Here is a 5,000-nt window from a genome sequence, read left to right as displayed (position 1 = left end):
TAATAATTAGAGAGGTCCGATAATATCGGACTGCCGATATTATCGGCCGATAAATGCTTTAAAATGTAATATCGGAAATTATCGGTATCGGTTTCAAAAAGTAAAATGTATGACTTTTTAAAACGCCGCTGTACGGAGGGAGAAGTACAGAGCAGTTGCGTCTCCCAGTCATACTTGCCAACCCTCCCAATTTTCCCGGCAGACTCCCGAATTTCAGTGCTAACTCCCGTAAATCTCCCGGGGCAACCATTCTCCCGAATTTCTCCCGATTTCCACCCAGACAACAATATTGGAGGCGTGCCTTAAAGGCACTGCCTTTGAGTGCCGGCCCAATCACATAATATCTACGGCTTTTCACACACATAAGGTGAATACTTGGTCAATAGCCATACAGGTCACACTGAGGGTGACCGTATAAACAACTTTAACACTGTTACAAATATGTGCCACACTGTGAACCCACACCAAACAAGAATGACAAACACATTTCGGGAGAACATCCTCACCGTAACACAACATAAACACAACAGAACAAATACCCGGAACCCCTTGCAGCACTAACTCTTCCGGGACGCTACAATATTAACCGGGACGCTACAATTTTAGTGCCCCTCCCGAAAATCTCCCGGGGCAACCATTCTCCCGAATTTCTCCCGATTTCCACCCAGACAACAATATTGGGGGCGTGCCTTAAAGGAACTGCCTTTGCGTGCCGGCCCAATCACATAATATCTACGGCTTTTCACACACACAAGTGAATGCAAGGCATACTTGGTCAACAGCCATACAGGTCACACTATGGGTAGCGTAAAAACAACTTTAACACGGTTACAAATATGCGCCACACTGTGAACCCACACCAAACAAGAATGACAAACACATTTTGGGAGAACATCCGCACCGTAACACAACATAAACACAACAGAACAAATACCCAGAATCCCTTGCTGCACTAACTCTTCCGGGACGCTACAATATACACCCCCCGCTACCCCCTACAGCCCCCCCCCCCACCTAAACCCCGCCCCCCCAAACCCCGCCCACCTCAACCTCAGGGAGAGCATGTCCCAAATTCCAAGCTGCTGTTTTGAGGTATGTTAAAAAAAACAATGCACTTTGTGACTTCAATAATAAATATGGCAGTGCCATGTTGGCATTTTTTTCCATAACTTGAGTTGATTTATTTTGGAAAACCTTGTTACATTGTTTAATGCATCCAGCGGGGCATCACAACAAAATTAGGCATAATAATGTGTTAATTCCACGACTGGTTGATATCGGAATCGGTAATTAAGAGTTGGACAATATCGGATATCGGCAAAAAAGCCATTATCGGACATCTCTATTAATAATAAATAGGTTAGTGTTTTCTCTCTGGTTGAGTCATTTTACCTGATCAAACCTCAACACTACAAAATTAGAACAGTATGTATGAATCATGCTGATATCGTACCGGAGCAGTATCGGAATCGGCCAATACTCATTGCTATAACATTGCAAAATGTTTTATTGATAGCAAATATATTTGTGCGGTGTTTTTTCAGCTGTGTGTGCGTGACTATGCAGAAAGCGCATCTCAATAAACACAAGCGAGGCGCTTGCAGACACACACAAGTACTGTAGGGTCTGCTTGTGTGATAGGAAGGAAAGTCTGTTTAGAAACGGACAGCGTTACATCTTCGTGTGTGTGTATGTGTGTGTGTGTGTGTTATCTTGCTTTTGGCAAGTTATTTATGTGCGTTTTTTTCCCCTTTTTTCTCGCTATCTACGCGGTTATCGTTGCACTCGACCCGTTTGGTGCCTGCTGTCCACCTTGGGGGACGCACACAGCATGCATTTCTGAGTATTTTCACCTCAGGCTGCACTTGTTAGAGTCCGCGGATAAATTTATATACATTATTTATACAAATTCCGGGCGAGTGAAGGCAGGCGGGTTGAACACATTTATGGACAAGGAGGGCCCGGCACTGCAAGCTAAGCTTGAAGTGAGCGTCGGCTGCTCCTCCGTCTCTGACCAGCAGGGTTTAGTCTGCATGAGAATATGCATAGGAATACTTAGGCATGACTTTTTGATCGGATCCCAGTTTGTTCCCCCGATATCCGAGCCAGTAGGAAACTGACCATCCCTATTGTGGAGGGGGGGCGTGGTCTGCGTGCCTGCCGCGGAACGGGGTGTTGCCAGGACCGGCCTCGAAGACAGCGATAGGTGCGTAGATAGCCCAGGTGCGTAGATAGCCCAGGTCGCCTTTATTAGCAGCAGCCGTGATGAGACGAGTAGTTGGAATTGGAGGTGCTGCCGGGCAGACGCAGAAAAGACGTGTTGCTGGGAAGCGAAAGGCTCGCACCTTGTGAGAACGAAATAATACAGTGTTATACCCTGAATTCCTGGCAATGTGTGGTGGTCTGAAAAACCCACTAGAGGGCAAACTCTACATCTATGAATTATGATATTCAGTACATTATAAAAGCCCTTGTTAATGTATGAAATAATTAATGGTTCATGGATGGTGGGGCACTTAAAAGAAAATAATCAACATTATTTAGTGCTTTTTCAAACAGATTGTTGATCAATCGCGATTTGTCGCAGTAAAAAAGAACACAATTGTTTGACACAGGTTAAATCTCATTGTCCAAAACATTTTTCAAATGTTTTACTTGAACACGAGTCATTTATTTGTCATGATCCGTTGGCCCGATCATGTTTTGTTTAGTTTTGACTCCCTCAGTTCTGTATTCATCACCCTTTAATTTGTATGTTTTGGTTACCACGGGTGCTGACTAGTTTCACCTGCCTCTGATTAGTGTCGGGCACTAATCAGAGAGCTACTTATACCCGTTTTTCCTTTGTTTGCTTTACGCAACAGTTACGTTGGTATACCTTGCTTCTAGTGCCTATGCTTGTTACCTTTTTCATTCCTGTGCTAAGTTTTGCCTTAGCTCTCTTTTGTTTGTACCCCCGTGTGATTTATGAGCAATACATAATTTTACGTTACCTGTTTTCCCAATGTAAGAACAGAATAAAATAATGTGTAATTGCATAACCTAGCATGTCAGAAATTATTCTTCCTTCTTCTTCCTTCTTCCTCTTCTTCTTCCTTCTTCTTTTTAATCTTTTACCTCTTCTTCCTTCTCCTTCTCCTTCACCTTCTTCTTCTTCTTCTTCTTCCGCTTCTTCTTCTTCTTCTTCTTCTGCTTCTTCTCCTTCTTCTTCTCCTTCTCCTTTTTATTCTTCTCCTTCTCCTTCTTCTTCTTCTTTTCTTCTTCTGCTTCTTCCTTCTTCTTCCTTCTTCTTTTTAATATTTTTCCTTCTCTTCTTCTTCTTCTTTCTTCCTCTTCTTCCTTCTTCCTCTTCTTCTTCCTTCTTCTTTTTAATCTTTTTCCTCCTCTTCTTATTCTTTTTCTTCTTATTCTTTTTCTGCTTCTTTTTCTTCTTCTTCTTCTTCTTCTTCTTCTTCTTCTTCTTCTTCTTCTTCTTCTTCTTCTTCTTCTTCTTCTTCTTCTTCTTCTTCTTCTTCTTCTTCCTCTTCTTCTTCTTCTTCTCCTTCTCCTTCTTCTTCTTCTTTTTCTTCTTCTGCTTCGTTCTTCTTCTTCCTTCTTCTTCCTTCTTCTTTTTAATCTTCTTCCTCCTCTTCTACTTCTTTTTCTTCTCCTTTTTAATGTTTTTCCTCCTCTTTTTCTTCTTCTTCTTCTTCTTCTTCTTCTTCTTCTTCTTCTGCTTCTTCTCCTTTTCCTTCTTCTTCTTCTTCTTCTTCTTCTTCCTCTTCTTCTTCTCCTTCTCCTTCTCCTTATTCTTCTTATTCTTCTTCTGCTTCTTCCTTCTTCTTTTTGATATTCTTCCTCCTCTTCTTCTTTTTCTTCTTCTTCTTCTTCCTCTTTTTCCTTCTTCCTCTTCTTCTTCCTTCTTCATTTTAATCGTTTTCCTCTTCTTCTTCTCCTCCTCCTTCTTCTTCTCCTTCTCCTTCTCCTTCTTCTTTTTCTTCTTCTGCTTCTTTCTTCTTCTTCCTTCTTCTTTTTAATCTTCTTCCTCCTCTTCTTCTTCTTTTTCTTCTTCTTTTTAATCTTTTTCCTCCTCTTCTTCTTCTCCTTCTTCTTCTTCTTCTTCTTCTTCTTCTTCTTCTCCTTATTCTTCTTATTCTTGTTCTGCTTCTTCCTTCTTCTTTTTGATATTCTTCCTCCTCTTCTTCTTTTTCTTATTCTTATTCTTCTTCTTCCTCTTTTTCCTTCTTCCTCTTCTTCTTCCTTCTTCATTTTAATCGTTTTCCTCCTCTTCTTCTTCTTTTTCTTCTTCTTCTGCTTCTTCTTCTTCTTCTTCTTCTTCTTCTTCTTCTTCTTCTTCTTCTGCTTCTTCTCCTTCTCCTTCTTCCTTCTTCCTCCTCTTCTTTTTCTTCTTTGTCTTATAAATGATAAATGGGTTATACTTGTATAGCGCTTTTCTACCTTCAAGGTACTCAAAGCGCTTTGACACTATTTCCACATTCACCCATTCACACACACATTCACACACTGATGGAGGGAGCTGCCATGCAAGGCGCTAACCAGCAGCCATCAGGAGCAAGGGTGAAGTGTCTTGCCCAAGGACACAACGGACGTGACTAGATGTTAGAAGGTGGGGATTGAACCCCAGTAACCAGCAACTCTCCGATTGCTGGCACGGCCACTCTACCAACTTCGCCACGCCGCCGTCTTCTTCTTCCTTTTTCTTCTTCTTCTTTTGTTCTTCTGCTTCCTTCGTCTTTTTCACCGCTTTAAGTGCAGCTCTTCAATGTTTAAAGCACCACCTTTACCATTAGCCAAAATAAGTCCATTCTTCCTCATTTGTCTCCACATTGTTTCTGCTTGCAAGTGGACTGTGTATGTATTGATGATGACTCGCGACATGCGCCATCAGCCGGCGCATGAAAAAACGGACAGGAAACCGTATGGAAATATGACACATAAAACATCCACTAGTGCATCAACACACAAACTTAATACAACACAAACACTTGTATCTTAAATCA

The 5,000-nt window shown here is 41.7% G+C and overlaps 1 protein-coding gene across 2 annotated transcripts in view; it reads left to right on the top strand.

The window, feature by feature from the left end:
* The window catches only part of LOC133635174 (adhesion G-protein coupled receptor D2), a 273,122-nt gene that overhangs the window by 267,182 nt on the left and 940 nt on the right, over nt 1–5,000 (top strand). The window lies entirely within an intron of this gene.

The sequence above is a fragment of the Entelurus aequoreus genome, linkage group LG19, assembly GCF_033978785.1.
Source record: "Entelurus aequoreus isolate RoL-2023_Sb linkage group LG19, RoL_Eaeq_v1.1, whole genome shotgun sequence".
NCBI lineage: Eukaryota > Metazoa > Chordata > Actinopteri > Syngnathiformes > Syngnathidae > Entelurus > Entelurus aequoreus.
This window is presented reverse-complemented; position numbering and strand designations above follow the sequence as displayed.